Genomic DNA, 13,538 nt, shown 5'->3' with positions numbered 1-13,538 from the left:
AATCCTTTTGTTTATTAATTACTTGGGAATAATGGCCCCATCTCCTTTTTTACTTTTTTTTGTTCTTCCTCTTATTTTCTCTCTTTTCTTTCTTTCTGGTTTTGACTTTTATATGACTTTTGTAGTATGTGTTTGCTTATTTGAATCAAAATTCACAATCAAATTAATCACAAATTGACCCACAATTTGAATTTATGTAACTTCAACTTAAAGAAATTTTATTTAATTATCAATTTCATAAATCTATACAATATATGCACTTTCTAGTTAACATACATTTCATACTTTCTCGTCTCTCATTTCTCAACCATTCAAAATACAAAAGTTATAAATTTGGGTGTTTGAAACTTTTAAACAAATATATATTCTCTACATTTCTAAACTTCTATTTTAATCATTATTTGTTTTTTATAATTAATAGTTTCACTCATTGATTTTTGTTATTTTATTATTTACTTTTTAGGAATTTTCAAAATCCTTTCAATTTTAATTTGTTTTTGGCTTTTTCTTTTTAATTAAACTTATAAACGTTACTTTTATTTATTTTTTTATAATTGATTTTCTTGTTTGTTTTCCAAACCTAAACCTACCTTGAAAATCAAATAAAGTAAATCATGATAACGATCACACTTAATACCTTTTTTGTTATTGAAATTTAATTATGTCAATGTTATCTAAAATTTTTAATTTTTATAGTTTTCATCTCATTCGTTAAAGTAATGTTTGAATTTTTTAGTCAAACAATTCTAAAATAAATAAAAAAATTGAATTTTGTTTAGTTTTCAATTTTTGACTTTAAGTTATGAAGATATTAGTAGAAAATAGCTAACAAATAATATAACACGTATGGTTTGTATATATGCTTATAAATGTTAAAAACATAGGATCATCAAATGGTGATCAATGATCAATGGGTTTTGAGAAACTAGTTTTCTTTTTTTAAGATTCAAATGGAAACTGAGATGAAAATTATTGGTAAAGAAGTTGAGAAGAAAACAAAGGGGCACATTTTCAAAATCTTGAAAACTAATAAAAGTAGTTTTCAAAAAACTTGATTTTTATTTTCTAAATTTCCAAATTTGGATAAGAATAAATTAAAATATTATCTTGAAGAAAGAATGAAGAAGATCACCATTAAAAAAATTATAAAATAAAGAAAGATAATTTTAAAATAAAGATAATCATGGAAATCTACACTTTCAATCTTTTTTTATCTCTATTAGATTCCTCTATTTTAAAAGGTAGATAATGAATATTTAAAATTTTATTTTATGACAAAAATGAGTATAATACGATAGGTTGAACTCACAATTATCAACTCAAATTGGTTTTATTGATAATATTACGTGTTTGTCATCTTTTTATAATTTGTAATCGAAAATATGATTACTGACCATGCAAATATATTTAATGGTTCATAAGCAAAAAAAAAAAAAAAAAGAAATACAAAATCAATTCACCTCACTTTTGAAAAAAAAAAAGAAAAGTATACATGTTATTATGTTATAGGCTTTATTAATTCAAATAAATGGAAGAGACTTCCTTTCCAGCTGGTGAATATGAACCTTCTTGAACCTTAAAATGAAAAGGTCAATTAATCCATCTTTTTCTTACTTTCTTTCGGCATAACTTGAGCTTCAAGGGAACTCAAATTCGTCATTTCCCTTTCATTTAATTAGAAGAAAATAATAATAATAATAATAAAAAAAACTCTTTATTTCAGATAGTTAATATATGAAATTATATATATATATATATATATTTAGAAAATATAACATTTTTAGCAATATAATAATGATTTTCAAGCTAAATAAGAAAATAAAAGAGTAGAGTCCATTTCATATATAGCCTATTTTCAATTCATTGATTACAATTTCTTGTTACATTATAATTAAAGAAATAAAAAATTGGCCTATTTTTGGTCTGAACCAATGATTGTTATATTTTAAAAAGTGGATTCTGTTGTGTCACATGGCAACCATTTTAATTTCAATTTTCACTTTTTGATTATTATAATTTAGCAGCCAAAAAATTCAAAAACAAAAGAAAAGAGAAGTTGTTTTTATTTACAAAAAACAAAGGAAAATTAAATGAAAGCATAGATATGCGTGAGAGAATGTCTGCTGCTACTTTTGCTTTATCTTTTTCTTTTTTAATCTTCATTTCCAAATCCCTAAATATAAGAAATCTTAATATATTTTATTTTTCAAAAATATATCTCTGACTGTTTGATCTTTTCTTTTATAAAAAAACAGAAAGGAAAAGTTATTAATGACGTCAATAGTGGGTCATCATTTGTGGAATAATAGTGGGCCAAGGGCTTGTTAACTTGGGCCCAATAATGAGTGTGTTTTAACATTGACTTAGAAATACGGGCTTTTTAATGTGGGCCTAGTTACTTGTAAACCTTCGAGTCTTTGACCAATTTAAAATTGGGAATTTCTTCAATAATAAATTGGGAAATTTGTGTTGTATAGCTTAAGAAAATACACCAAAATTTTGCAACTTTACAACTATGTTTTTCAGAAGGATGAACCAACAATTTCCTTTCCACTCTTTTACTTTTTACAAAAATTTTCTTTCCAACTTATACTCTCCTATGTACTTATATTTACACAAATCCAATATCTTCTTCATCTCCTTTAAACTAAGCTAAAATCTATAGTTCAAATCTTTGTACATGTCTCAAATAGATGGGTTTAAGATGATTTCCACGGAAAGTGTTGCAATAGAGAGCATTTTGAAGAGGTGGTTGTGATGAGAGTATGAGTTGATAAGAGTTTGTTAAGAGTTGTGAAAGGAACTAACTCGTTTTTGGGGTTAATTTTGTATGTCATATTCATATTTTATACTCATTTTCACGGACCAACTTTGTTACAAAATGATTGAACCCTTATCACCACTTATGCCCTTTCTTGTCACTTCACTCACCCCTCTAGCAACTAATTATAGTGATCACCTTTATGACTTTATTTGACAGCCAACTCTGACGATCACCTTCACCAACTTCGATAACCATTATTTTAAATTATTAGTTTATGGTGTTTATATACGCACTTTATAGTTAGTAATATAACACTGACAAAAGTACTTTTAGTATATAACAAATCAAATAAACTTACATATAAAAACAATATTGAAAAAGAGCTATAAGACCCTTTTCATTTTAAACATCATTTCATTAGAAGTATTTAAATGAAAGTGACTTTTTCAAGAGAACAAATTCCAAATCGATACAAATAGAAGTTTATGGTGAAAAAAAATAAAAAGTACAAATTAGAGTTTGAGAGTAGAAGGAAGTTGTTGAACATGTCTAGGATTTGGATGAACATTTATGTGTAAGTTGAACTTTGACCGATTGTTTGCCCAACATATATATTTCGTTTCAAATAACTTACGCCGTAGAATTTGACATTTGTTACATAACTTTTGTGTCAATCATTAATAAAACATGATATTACAGTTAAAATTGGAGGATATTTCACTTCCATATAAACTAAACTTAACTTCTTTTACCTTTGGAATCAAATACAATTCTATCTAACTTGAACTAGAAACGTCACACACACACACGTACAAATATAGGTATGTATTCATATTTCCCAGCATTCTGTAATGATTAAGAGAGAATTCGACCAAATATACATATATGAATTAGTGTGTTGTAAAAAGAATATGCACTTATTGTAGATTAGTTAGTTAGTAGACATCTTTTTTTTTTGTCCCATTTGCAATTAATGTGATTTTCATTACCATTTTCACATCTAAAACTTTTTTTTTTTTAATTCTTTCAACGGATTCATGGTTATATCATAAATATATGTTAGAACATTGTTTGAAAATATTTTGATCAATATATGAAATATAACCCAATATCTATAAATCAGAAATTGACTCAATATTAAAATAAATTACAGTAAAATTCATTTATATCATAAAATATATAATTCCAATAAATCAAGATTTAACAACAATTTTTCCTAATGCAAGTTTAATACAATATATAAATCACTCACAAATCAAGTATATTATAGACAAATTATTATATTTTTTTTATATTTTGAATATTTTAAAATATTACAATATAATTAATTATTTTTGAATCGAATTAGTGTATTTAGTACAATTTCATAAACAAATCCAAACACTTTTTGATGATACATTGCCAGATTACTTGGAGTTGGATCAAAACTGATTGGGCTTAAATCCACCCATTATGTTGTTGGACCCTTTTCAATTGACCTAACAATTACCAAACAAATCATTTTATCTATGATTTTAAAAATATATATATTTTATATGACACAATTTCTCATAATATTTGAAGAAAATTATTTTTGAAGTCCTAAGTTTGGATGAATACCTGGTTTTGGTGTCTGTGTTTCAAAAAGGTTTCTTAAACCAAATTATGAGTTTTAGTTTGCGAAAATAGTAAAAATGATTTTAAATTGTTATAATAGTAGAACATAAAAGTTAGAAAAATAAATAAATGAAACAATCTCTTAAATGTCTATATCCAATATAAAAAGTACAATTATTTACTTAAACTCAAAGTACATTATAGTTGAAATAACACATGCTACATACAAAATTTCTCACAAAAACACAAATATTAGAAAATTTGCCATTAATAGAAAGCTCCACCTTATGCCAAAATTTAAAATCTATTTCAATGTCTAAAACATGCAATTCATTTTAAATGAGTAATTACAAAATTGAGACACATTTAATCAAAAGGTTTGGCTCTACATCTGTTGAACAATCACTAACATTGTTTCAAATATTTATTAAAAGCTATATATTATGTGTTATTTAATAAATTGTTTAAAATATAACCAATTTGAAAATAGCCAATAGCATAAATCTAGCAACAAAATATCAAATTTAGTTAACATTTATCAAATTTGAATGTAGTTTGCAAAATACACTCCTTTAACGAAATAGACACGATAAATTAATTTTTTAAAAATAAAAATCAATCAAAATATTTGTACAATTTAAAATGTAAATTAAAATAACTATGTATTATCTAATAAAAATTTTAAAAATAATTTGAAATATAAGTCATTTGAAAACAATCGATTAGTGATTGCCATTATTTTAGAGATTAGATTTCACAATATTTGAATTCAAAATACTATGAAATATAAGGGAATAGTAACGCTTTAAAATATATTAACAATTTTTTTAGAGGAAATATTTATTAAACATAAATTTTATGAATTAAATAAATAAATGTTAATTAATTTGATTTGAATATTAAAAATTCAAAAATTTGTTATGAATTATAGGCATATATATATTTAGGGGAGTAGTAAATATTACTAAAACAGTAATAAACGACATAATCATACATACATATTTTTCATTTATAAATGTATTTGATTACATTATACTTTAATATATCTGCAATCTATAATAGTTATGTTCTGTGTTTTAGTATATATATACCCCATATTATATACAATAATACTATATATTGACATAGTTCTATTATTTTTTGATAGGATGACCAAAATGTAGCTCTTCTTGAATTCTCAATAAACTCTAGAATGTATCACATTCAAAACTAGATTTTCGTTTGTTTGTTTATTTGATCGAATATCTAAAATATACCTAATATATCAAATGTTTTATATGTTTTGAATATAATCTAAAATATACATAATATACCAAATGTTTCATATGTTTTGAATATATACAATATTAAGTACGAAATTTCTAGCTAGATTCTGTCGGATAAGTTTTGTATTTGTCAGTCATCGAAAGTTTTCTTATTTATCACCGAAATCTCAATAAACCCTAAAATGTATCACATTCAAAACTACATTTTTATTTGATTGTCTATCTAAAATATACCTAATATACGTAATGTTTCATATGTGTTGAATATATACAATACTAACCTCGAAATTTTTAACTAGATTATGTTCGATAAGTTTTATATTTGTCAGTCGTCGAATGTCTTCTTCTTCACCTTCGAACTCTCTAAAATTTCGAAGTAAAAATCGTAATTCACGTTGGAAGGATTGAGAAAATCTTGTCAATCTCGAAAATATCTTAAATTAAATATTTTTCAAAAGCTTGCAAATACACTATATGGTATGATATTTGGTGTCATTATTTGTGTCATGTAAATACAAGTAAAACATATATTATCCTACCTAAACAGATATAACAAACGTATTATACTTCTTGATTACACGAACATAACAATGATGATTAGAAATAAAACGTCACATACAAAATAAAATGACTAATTAAAATAAATATGAATATTAACGTAATTAGAAAACACAATGTGAAAAATAATTATCCGATACAAGAGGCACAATAAATTATTTTTTTTAATAAAATCAATCAAAATAAGTGTATAATCATAATTAGCACGATTGTAGTGATGATAAAACTTTGTTTTTAAATTATTATTAATCATACGTACTATGAATTATCTGATAATTTTCTTTAAATAACTTGAAATATAAATAATATGAAATGCTTAATTTATGTTTGTCATTAAAAATATGATGTAATATTTGATATCAAAATATTATGAAATATAATGATTTGGAAATAGTTGAAATTTTCATAACCATTTTTTTTATTAACCATAGGTACTATGTATTATCATATGAAAATAATGAAGCAGTGATTGTCATTATTTTAGAGATTAAATTTCATAATATTTGAATTCAAAATATTTTGAAATCTAATAAACGAGCAACGGTTGAAATCCATTTACCAATTTTGTAGGAAAAATCTTTATTAAACCTGAATTAAATAAATAAATGTTAACTAATTTGATTTAAATACTAAAAATTCAAAAAATTGTTATGAATTATAGACATATATTAAGGAGATAGAGGGAAAATCTTGTTAATCCAAATTAGTTAATATTTTTCAAAACTAATTGTAGTTTGCAAATACAATGTATGTGTGATTGTGTGTTATTTGAAAAATAGATTGTATCCGGAAACTATTATCCTACTTAAAGGGTATAAACGGGTAAAAAAATCCAAAAATTATGTAACCACTAGTTTTGCCAAAATTCTTAATATTTTTAAGTTTGTTATACTAAATTTTGCTATTCTCACATTTATCTCTTTCAAGAATATATAGACATTATTTAGCTTCTTGATTTATAACAATGAACTCATTTCATCCTTGAGTTTTCAACGTGTCTAAATTTTAAAAAGTAGGTTGATAAGATTCTAAAATAATTTTTTGTTTCCTTTCTTTAAAAATAACTATATGATATTTAAAATTTTTAGAAAAATAATTTTAGAGGGTATATGATTTTTAGAACATATACTTCTAATTTAAAATGTCAAAAATTATTTAAAATAAAAGTATAAAGTTAGTTGAGGGTCTTTTGTTTTAAACCTATTTTTAAAAGCTCAACAACTAAAAATGAACATTTTAAAAATTTGGAGACCAAGTGAGTTTATTATTCTTCTAAACACATAGGAACTTATTTTTAAAACTCAAAATCCAAATGCACATATTCAATCCGAACCTAGAAACTAAAAATGTTTGATCCTTGAGGTTTGAGTTTAATGTCTAGTTGATCTCTGAGGTTTCAAAATGGAACATTTTAGTCTCTCGAATTTGTAAAATGCTTTTAAATAGTTTAATGTCTATTTATAAGCATTTTCCAAACCTTCAGAACTAAAGTGTTTATTTTGAAACTTTAAATACCAAATTGACATTAAAGTTAAATCTGACCAAAATAACATTTTGCCTTATTTTTAAATATGCCATTTTTTTTAAATAGACCGTAATAGACATCGATAAACATCTATCAATGATATTTTACTTTTTTTTTAAAAAAAATATTTTGATTCATTTCTCTATATGTGAAAATATGCTTTGCACTTGTTTTACATCGTACTTGTTAGATTATAATTTTTAATCAAATACCATTTAAAAAATCTGGTTTTCTTCCCTTTTCTTTTGAATAATTTTATTGAAAATGAAGTTTGATTATGATACATAAGATATTAATTATAAATAAATTAACAAAACAAATTTGTTTTTGAATAGTCAAGAAAAATACAATTTAAATTTTTAAGAGGGAAGATACTTAATAATTATTCAAAATTTTAGTTTGACTTTTGACTGACACACACCAGCTAAGGTTGAGTCATATGCCAATTCTCTTCAATCATCCAAAATAAAGTATTTAATTTACATATCCTTTTATAAATAATTTGAGACTACTCAAGTTTTCATTTCTAACATTATATCAAACTTATATTATATATATATATATATATATTATAAGTTAGGAAACCACACTTACATATTAGAATATGCTAAACAAAAGAAAACGTTCCATCCTTTTTAATATATAAAATTTAGGACAATAACCTCTAACTTCTAATTTTATGTTTGTGTGCTTAAGAGATAAGAAATCACTTAGATGGGTGCGTTCAACATGAACTTACTTTTTTTTCTAAAATTTAATAGTCAAATTAAATATTTTTAATTGTTAAAAAATCTTAAAATATTGTTTGAATCTTTAAAAGAAAAAAAGAAAAAGAAAAAAGGGAATTGTTATACCTTAATTTGTTGACCCAAATAATGGGTTTATTTGAAAATAAAGTTTGGAATTGAAATAAAAATAATAAAGTAAAAGAAATAGAGATTGAGTTTGAACATTTCAAAAAGTATAAAAAAAACATATATATAATTTGGTCATGAGATGTCAGAAAAGAGAAAGAATCATACGAACGTGTGCAACATTAGATCAAAAACTTATTTTATAGTACAGTCTTAGTTGATTCAACTTTTTTTAGTTTAGTCGTACCATTTACTATTAAATTCTTTTTCTTTTTTAACTACATCAAAATTATTAATAAATCGTTTCTAAACACATCGTGGTTGTTGTATAAATTTCAATCTTGAATGGTACTTTTAAAAATTTGCTTAAAAAAAGTGTTAGAGAATTTATTGGAGGTATGTATAATTGTAGATACACTAAACTATAGCTTATAGTTGAATAAGTAAACAAAACAAATAATATAGAGATTTAAAAAGAAAAAACAACACGGTTGAAAATATAAGCAATGAAACAAGCCATGAAAAGAAGAGACAGATGTAAGTTTGTAAAAATAATTTATAGCATTTATAGCGTAAAAAAAAAATGGAATTCAAAACCTAAAAATACATGACTAAAATGCAGCAAACAAACAAGTAAGTGTGAAGTGTGATCTGAATTCATGAACACAATCTTTTGTGAAATAGTGAGGTAAGTTTTGTATAATTGAACCAAGAATTGATTTGAAAGAGAAAATAATCCAATTAATAATACATAAAAGTAAATGAATTGATTGTGGAGAAATGATTAAAAAAGAAGGATGTAGTGAGTCAAACTCAAAAGGTTCCCAATGGCCAATTCCATTACGTTTTCCTTTACACACTTTCACTTTCACTTTCACTTTCATTCCCCAATATTAAACTGAATGTTTTTTTTTTGTTAATCTATAGTTTTCCCACTTAGGATAATTAGTTTATTTTTAACTATGTAAATTTGTGTGTTAATTTTTTTTTTTAGAAAAAATAAAATAAATTATATCTTTCTTCATTGTTTTTCTTCTTCTTTTCCTTTCATAACAATTAAATTGAGACAAATGTGAGAATAAATTTAGAAATAAAAAGGCAAATTGTTATTGATGGATAACATTACATTGGTACATAAATGAAGCAAAGCATAGATTTAGAATAGATTAAAAATTTCTCTTTTCCTGTTTTATTTTATTTTTTTAAAAAAAAATTAAAAATAAATAGCGTGAATTGAAAAATGATTAAATTAGGATGTTTTTTTTTTTAAAAAAAAAAGAAAACAAAAAATCTGCTCATCTAATTCCTGAGTCCCACAACTGCGCATAAATTCGGGTGAAAACCTGATTTGAATTGGATTATTAGGAAGGAAAAACGCGAGAGGAGGATGGGGTGGGCGGCGGGAGAGCAGGAGGAGAGCAGAGGCAGAAGAAAAAGAGGTTTTTAAGAACACGACGGAGAACTTCCCCACGCTTGGGAATCCAGCGAGGAGCTTCGGCGGTGGGCATTTGGAAGGTAGTTTAGGAAAGTGACGGTTTTTGAAAGAGTTGAGAAGAGAGGAGGGATAAATAGGAAATGAGGAGGAAAGTGAGGAGAGAGGAGGTTAAATAGGAAAGAGAGAAAGTAAGGAAACGATGTCGTTTTCTCTAATCCCCTCTCTCTCACTTTTAATAAAATCAACCAACACCCACCAAGTCTATGTTTCTTTTCCTTACTCTACTACTACACCTATACCTATTATTATCATATAACCTCCTCATTTCCATTTTTGAATTTATTTTCACCCAATTAGATCCTAAAGTGAAAATCTATCTAGAGTACTTAACAATCTATCTAAAGTACTGTTTTTAATTTTAATACTAAAAGGGAGTATCTTTTAATCTCAGATTTAGGTATATATATATATAGAAACTTGGAGGTTCAGATTTTGAATATTTTGTTATGTCAAACTTTCACTTTCATACAACACAACAATGTATCTTATTCATTATTAAGTGAGTGTAGATAGAACCCTACTTCACTATCTCTCCACCTAACCTATCCAATTTCATACATTTATCATTAATATTATTACAGTATAGTACTCCTTGTACTTGTTGCATCTCCCTCTTCTTTTTTGTCCACACCATCCTTTTCACAAACATGATTTCAAGTATATGCTCAATTAGATGAGATGAATTTGAGGAAACTACATGGCTAGAAATTTATCAGAAATTTAATATCCAAATTTCCTATTATAAAAGAAAAAAACCAAATAATGTTTTCTTCTTAATTTTTTTTTTTTAAAAAAAGAAAAAAGATAACCATAAAATCTAACACTTCAATCATTAACACAACAATTTACTCAACTATTACATGAGTTTCATTTCACAAATTTCGATTAAAAACCTTCAAATTTTAAGATTTAAGTTTAACTAATTTATAAAAATTTTATTGCTATACACCAAAAGCAAGTTTTTAATTGTGTGGGTAAACATGAATTAAATTAGCTGTGTATGCAGTTATGGAATTTATGGATGTTAATAGATAAATATTAAACTTCATGTTAACAAAAAATGAATTTATGTTTACTAATAAAATGTAAATCTTTGATATATATTTTATTATTATTGAGAATTATAGAAGTAATCAAAATCAGCCTAGCCAGTTAGTGACTCATCACCAGCTGGCAGATGATGTGGACGTATCTTGCCAGATATTTGGACACTTCTAGATGGTCTTGCTGCTATATATATTTATATCTATTACTATACTCGACCTCCATTGGATCTAAACTTCGTTTTGAATTGTCGTAGCTTTTAAAATAATATAGGACACATTAATAAATTTTAGTTTTATCCTTGAACAAGTTGGTTAATTATGCATGTTTGGTGAATAAATAATAAACTATCTTATTAGGGATATGATAACTAAACTAAATGTAACATTGTTTTTTTATAATTTTTAAATTATATAAAATAAAAAAAATTGTCAAAAATAGTAAATTTGATAAAATACTTACAACATATAGCAAAATTTTCAAATTCCATCAATAATAGACATTGATAGCCATTGATATGCTTCTATTAGTGACATTGCATATAGTGAAATTGATAGTCACTGATAGAAGCCTATCAGTTTCTATCATTAATAAAATCCAAAATTTTACTATAGTTTGTAAATATTTTAATATATTTTGGTGTTTTAGAAAATGTTTCTAAAATAAACCTCAACTTTGAATAATAAAATCAAATAATAAATACTCATGGTAAATTACACATGATTTTAGAAGCATTTAAAGGCTAGTAAATAATTGATTTTGAAAAGGGCATACAATGAACGTGTAATTTAGACTAAAAGTCTCACGCGCATGGTTGGATTTAGGGGGGTTTTGTACATGAACCAACCAAGCACAAACCCATAAGATAAGTTTATGAATAAAGGAGGAGAGAATTCTTGCAAAGGATCAAGTACCACTACAAGAAATCGAGAGTTTCCTGACGCAGGAAAACTTGACAAGAAACATGACGTCGGTAGAAGCCGGTGTTTTCCGACGCATCTTGGTGCATGTCAGAGGAAGGTATTTCTTTCGACGCAGACACATTAACGTCAAAACTGACTGTAATAGGTTTAGGATTCCTCCGACGCGGTGTGAGGTACGTCGGAAAATGGGTCACTATTCCCGACGTGGAAAGTGTAGCATCGAAAGATGGTGGACAATTAATTGTATCGTTTGGCCTTCCTCCGACGTGGTGCCAGGTGTGTCGGGAAATGTGCACCTATTCCCGACGTCTACAGTGTTGCGTCGGAGGAAGAGTAGATCATTAATTGTACGTTACGCCTTCCTCCGACGTGGTGTCGCAATGTCGAAAATAGTTTAGGGATTTCCAACATGTCACTAATCGCGTCGGGAATAGGGCGCTATTCCTGACGTTTTCGTTGTGCATCGGGAGTTTCGCGACATCTCCCGATGCCGTATTAATATCATCCTTCGACGTTCATTCAACATTGGGAGATGTTTAGAAATTTTCGATGCAAGTGCATCGAAAATTTCTCTCCCGACACATTATCCAGCGCATGTCCCGACGCTTCCGACGCATTTCAAATATCTTCCGACGATTTTATGCGTCGGGAGAGTCCCCCTTTCTTGTAGTGTACTAAATATTGGTGAACTTCAGAGGAATCAAGTATTAGAGATCAACAAACATCAGATAATCAAGAACTAGAGAATAAATCACATTACATCAAATCAACGCAAACACAATACATACAAATAGTTCAAATCCACAAAACACAATTCTCTAAATTTTTTGTGCAATGAACAATAGTTATTTTTGAAACGAGATATTAACAGTTTGTCATATACTAACAACAATAGGAAAATTGCATCAAATGACAAAATCATTTAGAAAAAACAGCACATGACAACTAATTTTTGCATATAGTGAATATGTAAAATTAGTGATATCAGACGACAATAAAACGATAATCATAGAAATATTAGAGAATTATCAAATGGTAATCATTGTTATCAACTTTTAAATTTGCTATTTTTATAGTTTAAAAAATATAATGATATAGATCCTATTATCATAATTTTCGTATTTTTGAAACTTTTAAAAATTGAATAGCATTTTCTACACCAACCACAAGTTTTAAGGATATTATATATATATATATATTTAAAAGATAATGTAGCCTTCTTTATAGTTATAATAATTATTCTTTGTCAGCCTTTGAATACAAATTCTTCGAGAAATTCCTTTTCTCTCGAGAAAATTATAAGAAATAGTCTCCACTAAGTTTCACTTTTCAAAACTATCGCCAAATTTTGTTAAACCAGTTTTTCTCAATTCATTTTAGTTGATATCCACCGTTAAGATCTAAATAAGAAATCAACTTGTTAGTCGATTGATTGAAATAAATATATTTTTAAAAAAACTTATAGCAATTATAACTTATTAGCCTATTTTTTGTTTCCCCAATTATTGGAATTT

The sequence above is a fragment of the Cucumis sativus genome, chromosome 5 (assembly GCF_000004075.3).
Source record: "Cucumis sativus cultivar 9930 chromosome 5, Cucumber_9930_V3, whole genome shotgun sequence".
Lineage (NCBI taxonomy): Eukaryota > Viridiplantae > Streptophyta > Magnoliopsida > Cucurbitales > Cucurbitaceae > Cucumis > Cucumis sativus.
This window is presented reverse-complemented; position numbering follows the sequence as displayed.